At 44.7% G+C, this 16,238-nt stretch overlaps 31 non-coding genes across 31 annotated transcripts; all 31 read left to right on the top strand.

Annotated features, from left to right (window-relative positions):
• Positions 1-649: 649 nt before the first annotated feature.
• trnak-uuu lies at positions 650-722 on the top strand. The gene has a single exon. It is a non-coding gene; the product is annotated as a tRNA-Lys (tRNA).
• Positions 723-1,489: 767 nt separating this feature from the next.
• trnae-uuc lies at positions 1,490-1,562 on the top strand. Its single transcript has one exon. It is a non-coding gene; the product is annotated as a tRNA-Glu (tRNA).
• A 268-nt stretch (positions 1,563-1,830) lies between these two features.
• trnak-uuu lies at positions 1,831-1,903 on the top strand. The gene has a single exon. It is a non-coding gene; the product is annotated as a tRNA-Lys (tRNA).
• A 268-nt stretch (positions 1,904-2,171) lies between these two features.
• Positions 2,172-2,244, top strand: trnak-uuu. The gene has a single exon. It is a non-coding gene; the product is annotated as a tRNA-Lys (tRNA).
• Positions 2,245-2,512: 268 nt separating this feature from the next.
• trnak-uuu lies at positions 2,513-2,585 on the top strand. The gene has a single exon. It is a non-coding gene; the product is annotated as a tRNA-Lys (tRNA).
• A 321-nt stretch (positions 2,586-2,906) lies between these two features.
• On the top strand, positions 2,907-2,979 carry trnak-uuu. The gene has a single exon. It is a non-coding gene; the product is annotated as a tRNA-Lys (tRNA).
• A 268-nt stretch (positions 2,980-3,247) lies between these two features.
• Positions 3,248-3,320, top strand: trnak-uuu. The gene has a single exon. It is a non-coding gene; the product is annotated as a tRNA-Lys (tRNA).
• A 766-nt stretch (positions 3,321-4,086) lies between these two features.
• Positions 4,087-4,159, top strand: trnak-uuu. Its single transcript has one exon. It is a non-coding gene; the product is annotated as a tRNA-Lys (tRNA).
• Positions 4,160-4,427: 268 nt separating this feature from the next.
• Positions 4,428-4,500, top strand: trnak-uuu. Its single transcript has one exon. It is a non-coding gene; the product is annotated as a tRNA-Lys (tRNA).
• A 268-nt stretch (positions 4,501-4,768) lies between these two features.
• On the top strand, positions 4,769-4,841 carry trnak-uuu. The gene has a single exon. It is a non-coding gene; the product is annotated as a tRNA-Lys (tRNA).
• A 628-nt stretch (positions 4,842-5,469) lies between these two features.
• trnak-uuu lies at positions 5,470-5,542 on the top strand. The gene has a single exon. It is a non-coding gene; the product is annotated as a tRNA-Lys (tRNA).
• A 268-nt stretch (positions 5,543-5,810) lies between these two features.
• Positions 5,811-5,883, top strand: trnak-uuu. Its single transcript has one exon. It is a non-coding gene; the product is annotated as a tRNA-Lys (tRNA).
• Positions 5,884-6,204: 321 nt separating this feature from the next.
• On the top strand, positions 6,205-6,277 carry trnak-uuu. Its single transcript has one exon. It is a non-coding gene; the product is annotated as a tRNA-Lys (tRNA).
• A 268-nt stretch (positions 6,278-6,545) lies between these two features.
• Positions 6,546-6,618, top strand: trnak-uuu. The gene has a single exon. It is a non-coding gene; the product is annotated as a tRNA-Lys (tRNA).
• A 425-nt stretch (positions 6,619-7,043) lies between these two features.
• trnak-uuu lies at positions 7,044-7,116 on the top strand. The gene has a single exon. It is a non-coding gene; the product is annotated as a tRNA-Lys (tRNA).
• Positions 7,117-7,542: 426 nt separating this feature from the next.
• On the top strand, positions 7,543-7,615 carry trnak-uuu. The gene has a single exon. It is a non-coding gene; the product is annotated as a tRNA-Lys (tRNA).
• Positions 7,616-8,243: 628 nt separating this feature from the next.
• On the top strand, positions 8,244-8,316 carry trnak-uuu. Its single transcript has one exon. It is a non-coding gene; the product is annotated as a tRNA-Lys (tRNA).
• Positions 8,317-8,584: 268 nt separating this feature from the next.
• Positions 8,585-8,657, top strand: trnak-uuu. Its single transcript has one exon. It is a non-coding gene; the product is annotated as a tRNA-Lys (tRNA).
• A 321-nt stretch (positions 8,658-8,978) lies between these two features.
• On the top strand, positions 8,979-9,051 carry trnak-uuu. Its single transcript has one exon. It is a non-coding gene; the product is annotated as a tRNA-Lys (tRNA).
• A 609-nt stretch (positions 9,052-9,660) lies between these two features.
• Positions 9,661-9,733, top strand: trnak-uuu. Its single transcript has one exon. It is a non-coding gene; the product is annotated as a tRNA-Lys (tRNA).
• Positions 9,734-10,158: 425 nt separating this feature from the next.
• Positions 10,159-10,231, top strand: trnak-uuu. Its single transcript has one exon. It is a non-coding gene; the product is annotated as a tRNA-Lys (tRNA).
• A 426-nt stretch (positions 10,232-10,657) lies between these two features.
• Positions 10,658-10,730, top strand: trnak-uuu. Its single transcript has one exon. It is a non-coding gene; the product is annotated as a tRNA-Lys (tRNA).
• Positions 10,731-10,998: 268 nt separating this feature from the next.
• trnak-uuu lies at positions 10,999-11,071 on the top strand. Its single transcript has one exon. It is a non-coding gene; the product is annotated as a tRNA-Lys (tRNA).
• A 425-nt stretch (positions 11,072-11,496) lies between these two features.
• trnak-uuu lies at positions 11,497-11,569 on the top strand. Its single transcript has one exon. It is a non-coding gene; the product is annotated as a tRNA-Lys (tRNA).
• A 628-nt stretch (positions 11,570-12,197) lies between these two features.
• On the top strand, positions 12,198-12,270 carry trnak-uuu. Its single transcript has one exon. It is a non-coding gene; the product is annotated as a tRNA-Lys (tRNA).
• A 268-nt stretch (positions 12,271-12,538) lies between these two features.
• trnak-uuu lies at positions 12,539-12,611 on the top strand. Its single transcript has one exon. It is a non-coding gene; the product is annotated as a tRNA-Lys (tRNA).
• Positions 12,612-13,036: 425 nt separating this feature from the next.
• trnak-uuu lies at positions 13,037-13,109 on the top strand. Its single transcript has one exon. It is a non-coding gene; the product is annotated as a tRNA-Lys (tRNA).
• A 426-nt stretch (positions 13,110-13,535) lies between these two features.
• trnak-uuu lies at positions 13,536-13,608 on the top strand. Its single transcript has one exon. It is a non-coding gene; the product is annotated as a tRNA-Lys (tRNA).
• A 268-nt stretch (positions 13,609-13,876) lies between these two features.
• trnak-uuu lies at positions 13,877-13,949 on the top strand. Its single transcript has one exon. It is a non-coding gene; the product is annotated as a tRNA-Lys (tRNA).
• A 425-nt stretch (positions 13,950-14,374) lies between these two features.
• On the top strand, positions 14,375-14,447 carry trnak-uuu. The gene has a single exon. It is a non-coding gene; the product is annotated as a tRNA-Lys (tRNA).
• A 268-nt stretch (positions 14,448-14,715) lies between these two features.
• On the top strand, positions 14,716-14,788 carry trnak-uuu. Its single transcript has one exon. It is a non-coding gene; the product is annotated as a tRNA-Lys (tRNA).
• The last annotated feature ends 1,450 nt before the right edge of the window (positions 14,789-16,238 follow it).

Here is a 16,238-nt window from a genome sequence, read left to right as displayed (position 1 = left end):
AACTATGTGGCTTTTATCCTGGATAAAGTGTTTAAGTCATGGATGTTTAAAGTTTAACGTCTTCATATTTGTCTAATATTAGTTGACTTTTCATTCAGGAAATATATGACGCGCTGCGCTGTCAGTACACGGCTTGTCCATGTTTGTGATTGGTCGAATGCTCCAAATACCACCCCTTTATGTGAACGCGCACCTAACTAGATAGGACACGGCTGGCTTGCGGTCGAGGTGATAGCCAGCGTCGTAGGACAGTTTAGCGAGAGCGTTTTTTTTTTTTGGATTTAGTCAGCCGGATAACTCAAAACATATCCAGGATATGTTGAACTAGATTCGTAGTATACCCCCCTGGTCTAATGATGAACTGAGTCTTCCGGATTCCACTCAGTTTGGGACTCACTTGATCAGTTCCACAGTGAGTCCCACAGTTCCACAGTCTCCTTCTGCCCTTAATGAGACAGGCATTTGGTTCAAGCCTGTTTGTAACTAGAATCCCTGGGAATATCCACATGATTTAAAAGTTCTTAAGGCCCCCTCTATTGGGACACCATCGTTTACATTTTGGCACAGATGTCTTTACAGAAACAGGTGTAATGATGAACTGAGTCTTCGGGATTCCACTCAGTCCACTCAAGGAGGTGGTCTTCTCGAAGCCTGGATAGCTCAGTCGGTAGAGCATCAGACTTTTAATCTGAGGGTCCTGGGTTCAAGTCCCTGTTCAGGCGAAAAGTCAATTGTGTAAAGAGACTGAAGTCTTCATTGAAATCCTCACTGCACCAAAGGCTAACGGTGGTCTGAGGGAGCTCCACAGTCTCCTTCTGCCCTTAATGAGACAGGCATTTGGTTCAAGCCTGTTTGTAACTCGAATCCCTGGGAACTTCCACGTTACTTTAAAAGTTCTTAGGGCCCTCTTAATTGGGATATCTTCATTTAAACTTAGCCACAGATATCTGTTATACAAACAGGTATAATGATAAACGTAGTCTTCGGGATTCCACTCAGTTTGGGAGTCACTTGATCAGTTCCTGACACAAACAGGTCTAATGATAATCTGTCATTATCTCAAATGCTACAGGAAAATCAGGGTCTTCGGGATTCCAATCCGGTTGGACCTCACATGAACGGTTCCTCCAGGAGGTGGTCTTATTGAAGCCTGGATAGCTCAGACGGTAGAGCATCAGACTTTTAATCTGGGGGTCCAGGGTTCAAGTCCCTGTTCAGGCGAAAAGTCAATTGTCTAAAGTGACTGAAGTCTTCATTGAAATCCACCCTTCACCAAAGGCTAACGGTGGTCTGAGGGAGCTCCACAGTCTCCTTCTGCCCTTACTGAGACAGGCATTTATATCCACATTATTTAAAAGTTCTTAAGGCCCCCTCTATTGGGACACATTTGTTTAAATGTAGCCACAGATGTCTTGACACAAACAGGTGTAATGATGAACTGAGTCTTCGGGATTCCACTCAGTCCACTCAAGGTGGTGGTCTTCTCGAAGCCTGGATAGCGCAGTCGGTAGAGCGTCAGACTTTCAATCTGAGGGTCCAGGGTTCAAGTCCCTGTTCAGGCAAAAAGTCTATTGAGTAAAGAGACTGAAGTCTTCATTGAAATCCTCCCTTCATCAAAGGCTAACGGTAGTCTGAGGGAGCTCCACAGTCTCCTTTTGCCCTTAATGAGACAGGCATTTATATCCACATTATTTAAAAGTTCTTAAGGCCCCCTCTATTCGGACACCTTTGTTTAAATGTAGCCACAGATGTCTTTACACAAACAGGTGTAATGATGAACTGAGTCTTCGGGATTCCACTCAGTCCACTCAAGGAGGTGGTCTTCTCGAAGCCTGGATAGCTCAGTCGGTAGAGCATCAGACTTTTAATCTGAGGGTCCAGGGTTCAAGTCCCTGTTCAGGCGAAAAGTCAATTGTCTAAAGTGACAAAAGTCTTCATTGAAATCCTCCCTTTACCAAAGGCTAACGGTGGTCTGAGGGAGCTCCACAGTCTCCTTTTGCCCTTAATGAGACAGGCATTTATATCCACATTATTTAAAAGTTCTTAAGGCCCCATCTATTCGGACACCATCGTTTAAGTTTTGGCACAGATGTCTTTACACAAACAGGTCTAATGATGAACTGAGTCTGCGGGATTCCACTCAGTCCACTCAAGGAGGAGGTCTTCTCGAAGCCTGGATAGCTCAGTCGGTAGAGCATCAGACTTTTAATCTGAGGGTCCAGGGTTCAAGTCCCTGTTCAGGCGAAAAGTCAATTGTCTAAAGTGACTGAAGTCTTCATTGAAATCCACCCTTCACCAAAGGCTAACGGTGGTCTGAGGGAGCTCCACAGTCTCCTTCTGCCCTTAATGAGACAGGCATTTATATCCACATTATTTAAAAGTTCTTAAGGCCCCCTCTATTCGGACACCTTTGTTTAAATGTAGCCACAGATGTCTTTACACAAACAGGTGTAATGATGAACTGAGTCTTCGGGATTCCACTCAGTCCACTCAAGGAGGAGGTCTTCTCGAAGCCTGGATAGCTCAGTCGTTAGAGCATCAGACTTTTAATCTGAGGGTCCAGGGTTCAAGTCCCTGTTCAGGCGAAAAGTCAATTGTCTAAAGTGACTGAAGTCTTCATTGAAATCCTCCCTTCACCAAAGGCTAACGGTGGTCTGAGGGAGCTCCACAGTCTCCTTCTGCCCTTAATGAGACAGGCATTTGGTTCAAGCCCGTTTGTAACTAGAATCCCTGGGAATATCCACATAATTTAAAAGTTCTTAAGGCCCCCTCTATTGGGACACCTTCGTTTAAACTTAGCCACAGAAGTCTTGACACAAACAGGTCTAATGATGAACTGAGTCTTCCGGATTCCACTCAGTTTGAAACTCACTTAATCAGTTCCTCAAGGAGGTGGTCTTCTCAAAGCCTGGATAGCTCAGTCGGTAGAGCATCAGACTTTTAATCTGAGGGTCCAGGGTTCAAGTCCCTGTTCAGGCGAAAAGTCTATTGAGTAAAGAGACTGAAGTCTTCATTGAAATCCTCCCTTCACCAAAGGCTAACGGTAGTCTGAGGGAGCTCCACAGTCTCCTTTTGCCCTTAATGAGACAGGCATTTATATCCACATTATTTAAAAGTTCTTAAGGCCCCCTCTATTCGGACACCTTTGTTTAAATGTAGCCACAGATGTCTTTACACAAACAGGTGTAATGATGAACTGAGTCTTCGGGATTCCACTCAGTCCACTCAAGGAGGTGGTCTTCTCGAAGCCTGGATAGCTCAGTCGGTAGAGCATCAGACTTTTAATCTGAGGGTCCAGGGTTCAAGTCCCTGTTCAGGCGAAAAGTCTATTGAGTAATGTTACTGACATCTTCATTGAAATCCTCACTGCACCAAAGGCAACGGTGGTCTGAGGGAGCTCCACAGTCTCCTTCTGCCCTTAATGAGACAGGCATTTGGTTCAAGCCTGTTTGTAACTCGAATCCCTGGGAACTTCCACGTTACTTTAAAAGTTCTTAGGGCCCTCTTAATTGGGATATCTTCATTTAAACTTAGCCACAGATATCTGTTATACAAACAGGTATAATGATAAACGTAGTCTTCGGGATTCCACTCAGTTTGGGAGTCACTTGATCAGTTCCTGACACAAACAGGTCTAATGATAATCTGTCATTATCTCAAATGCTACAGGAAAATCAGGGTCTTCGGGATTCCAATCCGGTTGGACCTCACATGAACGGTTCCTCCAGGAGGTGGTCTTCTCGAAGCCTGTATAGCGCAGTCGGTAGAGCATCAGACTTTTAATCTGAGGGTCCAGGGTTCAAGTCCCTGTTCAGGCGAAAAGACTATTGAGTAAAGAGACTGAAGTCTTCATTGAAATCCTCCCTTCACCAAAGGCTAACGGTAGTCTGAGGGAGCTCCACAGTCTCCTTTTGCCCTTAATGAGACAGGCATTTATATCCACATTATTTAAAAGTTCTTAAGGCCCCCTCTATTCGGACACCTTTGTTTAAATGTAGCCACAGATGTCTTTACACAAACAGGTGTAATGATGAACTCAGTCTTCGGGATTCCACTCAGTCCACTCAAGGAGGTGGTCTTCTCGAAGCCTGGATAGCTCAGTCGGTAGAGCATCAGACTTTTAATCTGAGGGTCCAGGGTTCAAGTCCCTGTTCAGGCGAAAAGTCAATTGTCTAAAGTGACTGAAGTCTTCATTGAAATCCACCCTTCACCAAAGGCTAACGGTGGTCTGAGGGAGATCCACAGTCTCCTTCTGCCCTTACTGAGACAGGCATTTATATCCACATTATTTAAAAGTTCTTAAGGCCCCCTCTATTCAGACACCTTTGTTTAAATGTAGCCACAGATGTCTTTACACAAACAGGTGTAATGATGAACTGAGTCTTCGGGATTCCACTCAGTCCACTCAAGGAGGTGGTCTTCTCGAAGCCTGGATAGCGCAGTCGGTAGAGCATCAGACTTTTAATCTGAGGGTCCAGGGTTCAAGTCCCTGTTCAGGCGAAAAGTCTATTGAGTAAAGAGACTGAAGTCTTCATTGAAATCCTCCCTTCACCAAAGGCTAACGGTAGTCTGAGGGAGCTCCACAGTCTCCTTTTGCCCTTAATGAGACAGGCATTTATATCCACATTATTTAAAAGTTCTTAAGGCCCCCTCTATTCGGACACCTTTGTTTAAATGTAGCCACAGATGTCTTTACACAAACAGGTGTAATGATGAACTGAGTCTTCGGGATTCCACTCAGTCCACTCAAGGAGGAGGTCTTCTCGAAGCCTGGATAGCTCAGTCGTTAGAGCATCAGACTTTTAATCTGAGGGTCCAGGGTTCAAGTCCCTGTTCAGGCGAAAAGTCAATTGTCTAAAGTGACTGAAGTCTTCATTGAAATCCTCCCTTCACCAAAGGCTAACGGTGGTCTGAGGGAGCTCCACAGTCTCCTTCTGTCCTTAATGAGACAGGCATTTATATCCACATAATTTAAAAGTTCTTAAGGCCCCCTCTATTGGGACACCTTCGTTTAAACTTAGCCACAGAAGTCTTGACACAAACAGGTGTAATGATGAACTGAGTCTTCGGGATTCCACTCAGTCCACTCAAGGAGGTGGTCTTCTCGAAGCCTGGATAGCTCAGTCGGTAGAGCATCAGAATTTTAGTCTGAGGGTCCAGGGTTCAAGTCCCTGTTCAGGTGAAAAGTCAATTGTCTAAAGTGACAAAAGTCTTCATTGAAATCCTCCCTTCACCAAAGGCTAATGGTGGTCTGAGGGAGCTCCACAGTCTCCTTTTGCCCTTAATGAGACAGGCATTTATATCCACATTATTTAAAAGTTCTTAAGGCCCCCTCTATTGGGACACCTTCGTTTAAACTTAGCCACAGAAGTCTTGACACAAACAGGTCTAATGATGAACTGAGTCTTCCGGATTCCACTCAGTTTGAAACTCACTTAATCAGTTCCTCAAGGAGGTGGCCTTCTCGAAGCCTGGATAGCTCAGTCGGTAGAGCATCAGACTTTTAATCTGAGGGTCCAGGGTTCAAGTCCCTGTTCAGGCGAAAAGTCAATTGTCTAAAGTGACAAAAGTCTTCATTGAAATCCTCCCTTCACCAAAGGCTAACGGTGGTCTGAGGGAGCTCCACAGTCTCCTTTTGCCCTTAATGAGACAGGCATTTATATCCACATTATTTAAAAGTTCTTAAGGCCCCATCTATTCGGACACCATCGTTTAAGTTTTGGCACAGATGTCTTTACACAAACAGGTCTAATGATGAACTGAGTCTTCGGGATTCCACTCAGTCCACTCAAGGAGGAGGTCTTCTCGAAGCCTGGATAGCTCAGTCGTTAGAGCATCAGACTTTTAATCTGAGGGTCCAGGGTTCAAGTCCCTGTTCAGGCGAAAAGTCAATTGTCTACAGTGACTGAAGTCTTCATTGAAATCCTCCCTTCACCAAAGGCTAACGGTGGTCTGAGGGAGCTCCACAGTCTCCTTCTGCCCTTAATGAGACAGGCATTTGGTTCAAGCCCGTTTGTAACTAGAATCCCTGGGAATATCCACATAATTTAAAAGTTCTTAAGGCCCCCTCTATTGGGACACCTTCGTTTAAACTTAGCCACAGAAGTCTTGACACAAACAGGTCTAATGATGAACTGAGTCTTCCGGATTCCACTCAGTTTGAAACTCACTTAATCAGTTCCTCAAGGAGGTGGTCTTCTCAAAGCCTGGATAGCTCAGTCGGTAGAGCATCAGACTTTTAATCTGAGGGTCCAGGGTTCAAGTCCCTGTTCAGGCGAAAAGTCTATTGAGTAAAGAGACTGAAGTCTTCATTGAAATCCTCCCTTCACCAAAGGCTAACGGTAGTCTGAGGGAGCTCCACAGTCTCCTTTTGCCCTTAATGAGACAGGCATTTATATCCACATTATTTAAAAGTTCTTAAGGCCCCCTCTATTGGGACACCTTCGTTTAAACTTAGCCACAGATGTCTTTACACAAACAGGTGTAATGATGAACTGAGTCTTCGGGATTCCACTCAGTCCACTCAAGGAGGTGGTCTTCTCGAAGCCTGGATAGCTCAGTCGGTAGAGCATCAGACTTTTAATCTGAGGGTCCAGGGTTCAAGTCCCTGTTCAGGCGAAAAGTCTATTGAGTAATGTTACTGACATCTTCATTGAAATCCTCACTGCACCAAAGGCAACGGTGGGCTGAGGGAGCTCCACAGTCTCCTTCTGCCCTTAATGAGACAGGCATTTGGTTCAAGCCTGTTTGTAACTCGAATCCCTGGGAACTTCCACGTTACTTTAAAAGTTCTTAGGGCCCTCTTAATTGGGATATCTTCATTTAAACTTAGCCACAGATATCTGTTATACAAACAGGTATAATGATAAACTTAGTCTTCGGGATTCCACTCAGTTTGGGACTCACTTGATCAGTTCCTGACACAAACAGGTATAATGATAATCTGTCATTATCTCAAATGCTACAGGAAAATCAGGGTCTTCGGGATTCCAATCCGGTTGGACCTCACATGAACGGTTCCTCCAGGAGGTGGTCTTTGTGGTGCCTGGATAGCTCAGTCGGTAGAGCATCAGACTTTTAATCTGAGGGTCCAGGGTTCAAGTCCCAGTTCAGGCGAAAAGTCAATTGTCTAAAGTGACTGAAGTCTTCATTGAAATCCTCCCTTCACCAAAGGCTAACGGTGGTCTGAGGGAGCTCCACAGTCTCCTTCTGCCCTTAATGAGACAGGCATTTGGTTCAAGCCTGTTTGTAACTCGAATCCCTGGGAACTTCCACGTTACTTTAAAAGTTCTTAGGGCCCTCTTAATTGGGATATCTTCATTTAAACTTAGCCACAGATATCTGTTATACAAACAGGTATAATGATAAACGTAGTCTTCGGGATTCCACTCAGTTTGGGAGTCACTTGATCAGTTCCTGACACAAACAGGTCTAATGATAATCTGTCATTATCTCAAATGCTACAGGAAAATCAGGGTCTTCGGGATTCCAATCCGGTTGGACCTCACATGAACGGTTCCTCCAGGAGGTGGTCTTTTTGAAGCCTGGATAGCTCAGACGGTAGAGCATCAGACTTTTAATCTGAGGGTCCAGGGTTCAAGTCCCTGTTCAGGCGAAAAGTCAATTGTCTAAAGTGACTGAAGTCTTCATTGAAATCCACCCTTCACCAAAGGCTAACGGTGGTCTGAGGGAGCTCCACAGTCTCCTTCTGCCCTTACTGAGACAGGCATTTATATCCACATTATTTAAAAGTTCTTAAGGCCCCCTCTATTGGGACACATTTGTTTAAATGTAGCCACAGATGTCTTGACACAAACAGGTGTAATGATGAACTGAGTCTTCGGGATTCCACTCAGTACACTCAAGGAGGTGGTCTTCTCGAAGCCTGTATAGCGCAGTCGGTAGAGCATCAGACTTTTAATCTGAGGGTCCAGGGTTCAAGTCCCTGTTCAGGCGAAAAGACTATTGAGTAAAGAGACTGAAGTCTTCATTGAAATCCTCCCTTCACCAAAGGCTAACGGTAGTCTGAGGGAGCTCCACAGTCTCCTTTTGCCCTTAATGAGACAGGCATTTATATCCACATTATTTAAAAGTTCTTAAGGCCCCCTCTATTGGGACACCTTCGTTTAAACTTAGCCACAGAAGTCTTGACACAAACAGGTCTAATGATGAACTGAGTCTTCCGGATTCCACTCAGTTTGAAACTCACTTAATCAGTTCCTCAAGGAGGTGGCCTTCTCGAAGCCTGGATAGCTCAGTCGGTAGAGCATCAGACTTTTAATCTGAGGGTCCAGGGTTCAAGTCCCTGTTCAGGCGAAAAGTCAATTGTCTAAAGTGACAAAAGTCTTCATTGAAATCCTCCCTTCACCAAAGGCTAACGGTGGTCTGAGGGAGCTCCACAGTCTCCTTTTGCCCTTAATGAGACAGGCATTTATATCCACATTATTTAAAAGTTCTTAAGGCCCCATCTATTCGGACACCATCGTTTAAGTTTTGGCACAGATGTCGTTACACAAACAGGTCTAATGATGAACTGAGTCTTCGGGATTCCACTCAGTCCACTCAAGGAGGAGGTCTTCTCGAAGCCTGGATAGCTCAGTCGTTAGAGTATCAGACTTTTAATCTGAGGGTCCAGGGTTCAAGTCCCTGTTCAGGCGAAAAGTCAATTGTCTACAGTGACTGAAGTCTTCATTGAAATCCTCCCTTCACCAAAGGCTAACGGTGGTCTGAGGGAGCTCCACAGTCTCCTTCTGCCCTTAATGAGACAGGCATTTGGTTCAAGCCCGTTTGTAACTAGAATCCCTGGGAATATCCACATAATTTAAAAGTTCTTAAGGCCCCCTCTATTGGGACACCTTCGTTTAAACTTAGCCACAGAAGTCTTGACACAAACAGGTCTAATGATGAACTGAGTCTTCCGGATTCCACTCAGTTTGAAACTCACTTAATCAGTTCCTCAAGGAGGTGGTCTTCTCAAAGCCTGGATAGCTCAGTCGGTAGAGCATCAGACTTTTAATCTGAGGGTCCAGGGTTCAAGTCCCTGTTCAGGCGAAAAGTCTATTGAGTAAAGAGACTGAAGTCTTCATTGAAATCCTCCCTTCACCAAAGGCTAACGGTAGTCTGAGGGAGCTCCACAGTCTCCTTTTGCCCTTAATGAGACAGGCATTTATATCCACATTATTTAAAAGTTCTTAAGGCCCCCTCTATTGGGACACCTTCGTTTAAACTTAGCCACAGATGTCTTTACACAAACAGGTGTAATGATGAACTGAGTCTTCGGGATTCCACTCAGTCCACTCAAGGAGGTGGTCTTCTCGAAGCCTGGATAGCTCAGTCGGTAGAGCATCAGAATTTTAATCTGAGGGTCCAGGGTTCAAGTCCCTGTTCAGGTGAAAAGTCAATTGTCTAAAGTGACAAAAGTCTTCATTGAAATCCTCCCTTCACCAAAGGCTAATGGTGGTCTGAGGGAGCTCCACAGTCTCCTTTTGCCCTTAATGAGACAGGCATTTATATCCACATTATTTAAAAGTTCTTAAGGCCCCATCTATTCGCACACCATCGTTTAAGTTTTGGCACAGATGTCTTTACACAAACAGGTCTAATGATGAACTGAGTCTTCGGGATTCCACTCAGTCCACTCAAGGAGGTGGTCTTCTCGAAGCCTGGATAGCTCAGTCGGTAGAGCATCAGACTTTTAATCTGAGGGTCCAGGGTTCAAGTCCCTGTTCAGGCGAAAAGTCTATTGAGTAATGTTACTGACATCTTCATTGAAATCCTCACTGCACCAAAGGCAACGGTGGGCTGAGGGAGCTCCACAGTCTCCTTCTGCCCTTAATGAGACAGGCATTTGGTTCAAGCCTGTTTGTAACTCGAATCCCTGGGAACTTCCACGTTACTTTAAAAGTTCTTAGGGCCCTCTTAATTGGGATATCTTCATTTAAACTTAGCCACAGATATCTGTTATACAAACAGGTATAATGATAAACTTAGTCTTCGGGATTCCACTCAGTTTGGGACTCACTTGATCAGTTCCTGACACAAACAGGTATAATGATAATCTGTCATTATCTCAAATGCTACAGGAAAATCAGGGTCTTCGGGATTCCAATCCGGTTGGACCTCACATGAACGGTTCCTCCAGGAGGTGGTCTTTGTGATGCCTGGATAGCTCAGTCGGTAGAGCATCAGACTTTTAATCTGAGGGTCCAGGGTTCAAGTCCCAGTTCAGGCGAAAAGTCAATTGTCTAAAGTGACTGAAGTCTTCAATGAAATCCTCCCTTCACCAAAGGCTAACGGTGGTCTGAGGGAGCTCCACAGTCTCCTTCTGCCCTTAATGAGACAGGCATTTGGTTCAAGCCTGTTTGTAACTCGAATCCCTAGGAACTTCCACGTTACTTTAAAAGTTCTTAGGGCCCTCTTAATTGGGATATCTTCATTTAAACTTAGCCACAGATATCTGTTATACAAACAGGTATAATGATAAACGTAGTCTTCGGGATTCCACTCAGTTTGGGAGTCACTTGATCAGTTCCTGACACAAACAGGTCTAATGATAATCTGTCATTATCTCAAATGCTACAGGAAAATCAGGGTCTTCAGGATTCCAATCCGGTTGGACCTCACATGAACGGTTCCTCCAGGAGGTGGTCTTTTTGAAGCCTGGATAGCTCAGACGGTAGAGCATCAGACTTTTAATCTGAGGGTCCAGGGTTCAAGTCCCTGTTCAGGCGAAAAGTCTATTGAGTAAAGAGACTGAAGTCTTCATTGAAATCCTCCCTTCACCAAAGGCTAACGGTAGTCTGAGGGAGCTCCACAGTCTCCTTTTGCCCTTAATGAGACAGGCATTTATATCCACATTATTTAAAAGTTCTTAAGGCCCCCTCTATTGGGACACCTTCGTTTAAACTTAGCCACAGATGTCTTTACACAAACAGGTGTAATGATGAACTGAGTCTTCGGGATTCCACTCAGTCCACTCAAGGAGGTGGTCTTCTCGAAGCCTGGATAGCTCAGTCGGTAGAGCATCAGACTTTTAATCTGAGGGTCCAGGGTTCAAGTCCCTGTTCAGGCGAAAAGTCTATTGAGTAATGTTACTGACATCTTCATTGAAATCCTCACTGCACCAAAGGCAACGGTGGGCTGAGGGAGCTCCACAGTCTCCTTCTGCCCTTAATGAGACAGGCATTTGGTTCAAGCCTGTTTGTAACTCGAATCCCTGGGAACTTCCACGTTACTTTAAAAGTTCTTAGGGCCCTCTTAATTGGGATATCTTCATTTAAACTTAGCCACAGATATCTGTTATACAAACAGGTATAATGATAAACGTAGTCTTCGGGATTCCACTCAGTTTGGGAGTCACTTGATCAGTTCCTGACACAAACAGGTCTAATGATAATCTGTCATTATCTCAAATGCTACAGGAAAATCAGGGTCTTCGGGATTCCAATCCGGTTGGACCTCACATGAACGGTTCCTCCAGGAGGTGGTCTTTTTGAAGCCTGGATAGCTCAGACGGTAGAGCATCAGACTTTTAATCTGAGGGTCCAGGGTTCAAGTCCCTGTTCAGGCGAAAAGTCAATTGTCTAAAGTGACTGAAGTCTTCATTGAAATCCACCCTTCACCAAAGGCTAACGGTGGTCTGAGGGAGCTCCACAGTCTCCTTCTGCCCTTACTGAGACAGGCATTTATATCCACATTATTTAAAAGTTCTTAAGGCCCCCTCTATTGGGACACATTTGTTTAAATGTAGCCACAGATGTCTTGACACAAACAGGTGTAATGATGAACTGAGTCTTCGGGATTCCACTCAGTCCACTCAAGGAGGTGGTCTTCTCGAAGCCTGTATAGCGCAGTCGGTAGAGCATCAGACTTTTAATCTGAGGGTCCAGGGTTCAAGTCCCTGTTCAGGCGAAAAGACTATTGAGTAAAGAGACTGAAGTCTTCATTGAAATCCTCCCTTCACCAAAGGCTAACGGTAGTCTGAGGGAGCTCCACAGTCTCCTTTTGCCCTTAATGAGACAGGCATTTATATCCACATTATTTAAAAGTTCTTAAGGCCCCCTCTATTGGGACACCTTCGTTTAAACTTAGCCACAGAAGTCTTGACACAAACAGGTCTAATGATGAACTGAGTCTTCCGGATTCCACTCAGTTTGAAACTCACTTAATCAGTTCCTCAAGGAGGTGGCCTTCTCGAAGCCTGGATAGCTCAGTCGGTAGAGCATCAGACTTTTAATCTGAGGGTCCAGGGTTCAAGTCCCTGTTCAGGCGAAAAGTCAATTGTCTAAAGTGACAAAAGTCTTCATTGAAATCCTCCCTTCACCAAAGGCTAACGGTGGTCTGAGGGAGCTCCACAGTCTCCTTTTGCCCTTAATGAGACAGGCATTTATATCCACATTATTTAAAAGTTCTTAAGGCCCCATCTATTCGGACACCATCGTTTAAGTTTTGGCACAGATGTCTTTACACAAACAGGTCTAATGATGAACTGAGTCTTCGGGATTCCACTCAGTCCACTCAAGGAGGTGGTCTTCTCGAAGCCTGGATAGCTCAGTCGGTAGAGCATCAGACTTTTAATCTGAGGGTCCAGGGTTCAAGTCCCTGTTCAGGCGAAGAGTCTATTGAGTAATGTTACTGACATCTTCATTGAAATCCTCACTGCACCAAAGGCAACGGTGGGCTGAGGGAGCTCCACAGTCTCCTTCTGCCCTTAATGAGACAGGCATTTGGTTCAAGCCTGTTTGTAACTCGAATCCCTGGGAACTTCCACGTTACTTTAAAAGTTCTTAGGGCCCTCTTAATTGGGATATCTTCATTTAAACTTAGCCACAGATATCTGTTATACAAACAGGTATAATGATAAACTTAGTCTTCGGGATTCCACTCAGTTTGGGACTCACTTGATCAGTTCCTGACACAAACAGGTATAATGATAATCTGTCATTATCTCAAATGCTACAGGAAAATCAGGGTCTTCGGGATTCCAATCCGGTTGGACCTCACATGAACGGTTCCTCCAGGAGATGGTCTTTGTGATGCCTGGATAGCTCAGTCGGTAGAGCATCAGACTTTTAATCTGAGGGTCCAGGGTTCAAGTCCCAGTTCAGGCGAAAAGTCAATTGTCTAAAGTGACTGAAGTCGTCATTGAAAACCTCCCTTCACCAAAGGCTAACGGTGGTCTGAGGGAGCTCCACAGTCTCCTTCTGCCCTTAATGAGACAGGCATTTGGTTCAAGCCTGTTTGTAACTCGAATCCCTGGGAACTTCCACGTTACTTTAAAAGTTCTTAGGGCCCTCTTAATTGGGATATCTTCATTTAAACTTAGCCACAGATATCTGTTATACAAACAGGTATAATGATAAACGTAGTCTTCGGGATTCCACTCAGTTTGGGAGTCACTTGATCAGTTCCTGACACAAACAGGTCTAATGATAATCTGTCATTATCTCAAATGCTACAGGAAAATCAGGGTCTTCGGGATTCCAATCTGGTTGGACCTCACATGAACGGTTCCTCCAGGAGGTGGTCTTTTTGAAGCCTGGATAGCTCAGACGGTAGAGCATCAGACTTTTAATCTGAGGGTCCAGGGTTCAAGTCCCTGTTCAGGCAAAAAGTCTATTGAGTAAAGAGACTGAAGTCTTCATTGAAATCCTCCCTTCACCAAAGGCTAACGGTAGTCTGAGGGAGCTCCACAGTCTCCTTTTGCCCTTAATGAGACAGGCATTTATATCCACATTATTTAAAAGTTCTTAAGGCCCCCTCTATTGGGACACCTTCGTTTAAACTTAGCCACAGATGTCTTTACACAAACAGGTGTAATGATGAACTGAGTCTTCGGGATTCCACTCAGTCCACTCAAGGAGGTGGTCTTCTCGAAGCCTGGATAGCTCAGTCGGTAGAGCATCAGACTTTTAATCTGAGGGTCCAGGGTTCAAGTCCCTGTTCAGGCGAAAAGTCTATTGAGTAATGTTACTGACATCTTCATTGAAATCCTCACTGCACCAAAGGCAATGGTGGGCTGAGGGAGCTCCACAGTGTCCTTCTGCCCTTAATGAGACAGGCATTTGGTTCAAGCCTGTTTGTAACTCGAATCCCTGGGAACTTCCACGTTACTTTAAAAGTTCTTAGGGCCCTCTTAATTGGGATATCTTCATTTAAACTTAGCCACAGATATCTGTTATACAAACAGGTATAATGATAAACGTAGTCTTCGGGATTCCACTCAGTTTGGGAGTCACTTGATCAGTTCCTGACACAAACAGGTCTAATGATAATCTGTCATTATCTCAAATGCTACAGGAAAATCAGGGTCTTCGGGATTCCAATCCGGTTGGACCTCACATGAACGGTTCCTCCAGGAGGTGGTCTTTTTGAAGCCTGGATAGCTCAGACGGTAGAGCATCAGACTTTTAATCTGAGGGTCCAGGGTTCAAGTCCCTGTTCAGGCGAAAAGTCTATTGAGTAAAGAGACCGAAGTCTTCATTGAAATCCTCCCTTCACCAAAGGCTAACGGTAGTCTGAGGGAGCTCCACAGTCTCCTTTTGCCCTTAATGAGACAGGCATTTATATCCACATTATTTAAAAGTTCTTAAGGCCCCATCTATTCGGACACCATCGTTTAAGTTTTGGCACAGATGTCTTTACACAAACAGGTCTAATGATGAACTGAGTCTTCGGGATTCCACTCAGTCCACTCAAGGAGGAGGTCTTCTCGAAGCCTGGATAGCTCAGTCGTTAGAGCATCAGACTTTTAATCTGAGGGTCCAGGGTTCAAGTCCCTGTTCAGGCGAAAAGTCAATTGTCTAAAGTGACTGAAGTCTTCATTGAAATCCTCCCTTCACCAAAGGCTAACGGTGGTCTGAGGGAGCTCCACAGTCTCCTTCTGCCCTTAATGAGACAGGCATTTGGTTCAAGCCCGTTTGTAACTAGAATCCCTGGGAATATCCACATAATTTAAAAGTTCTTAAGGCCCCCTCTATTGGGACACCTTCGTTTAAACTTAGCCACAGAAGTCTTGACACAAACAGGTCTAATGATGAACTGAGTCTTCCGGATTCCACTCAGTTTGAAACTCACTTAATCAGTTCCTCAAGGAGGTGGTCTTCTCAAAGCCTGGATAGCTCAGTCGGTAGAGCATCAGACTTTTAATGTGAGGGTCCAGGGTTCAAGTCCCTGTTCAGGCGAAAAGTCTATTGAGTAAAGAGACTGAAGTCTTCATTGAAATCCTCCCTTCACCAAAGGCTAACGGTAGTCTGAGGGAGCTCCACAGTCTCCTTTTGCCCTTAATGAGACAGGCATTTATATCCACATTATTTAAAAGTTCTTAAGGCCCCCTCTATTGGGACACCTTCGTTTAAACTTAGCCACAGATGTCTTTACACAAACAGGTGTAATGATGAACTGAGTCTTCGGGATTCCACTCAGTCCACTCAAGGAGGTGGTCTTCTCGAAGCCTGGATAGCTCAGTCGGTAGAGCATCAGAATTTTAATCTGAGGGTCCAGGGTTCAAGTCCCTGTTCAGGCGAAAAGTCAATTGTCTAAAGTGACAAAAGTCTTCATTGAAATCCTCCCTTCACCAAAGGCTAATGGTGGTCTGAGGGAGCTCCACAGTCTCCTTTTGCCCTTAATGAGACAGGCATTTATATCCACATTATTTAAAAGTTCTTAAGGCCCCCTCTATTGGGACACCTTCGTTTAAACTTAGCCACAGATGTCTTTACACAAACAGGTGTAATGATGAACTGAGTATTCGGGATTCCACTCAGTCCACTCAAGGAGGTGGTCTTCTCGAAGCCTGTATAGCGCAGTCGGTAGAGCATCAGACTTTTAATCTGAGGGTCCAGGGTTCAAGTCCCTGTTCAGGCGAAAAGTCTATTGAGTAATGTTACTGAAATCTTCATTGAAATCCTCACTGCACCAAAGGCAACGGTGGGCTGAGGGAGCTCCACAGTCTCCTTCTGCCCTTAATGAGACAGGCATTTGGTTCAAGCCTGTTTGTAACTCAAATCCCTGGCAACTTCCACGTTACTTTAAAAGTTCTTAGGGCCCTCTTAATTGGGATATCTTCATTTAAACTTAGCCACAGATATCTGTTATACAAACAGGTATAATGATAAACTTAGTCTTCGGGATTCCACTCAGTTTGGGACTCACTTGATCAGTTCCTGACACAAACAGGTATAATGATAATCTGTCATTATCTCAAATGCTACAGGAAAATCAGGGTCTTCGGGATTCCA

Source organism: Trematomus bernacchii, unplaced genomic scaffold (assembly GCF_902827165.1).
Source record: "Trematomus bernacchii unplaced genomic scaffold, fTreBer1.1, whole genome shotgun sequence".
Lineage (NCBI taxonomy): Eukaryota > Metazoa > Chordata > Actinopteri > Perciformes > Nototheniidae > Trematomus > Trematomus bernacchii.
This window is presented reverse-complemented; position numbering and strand designations above follow the sequence as displayed.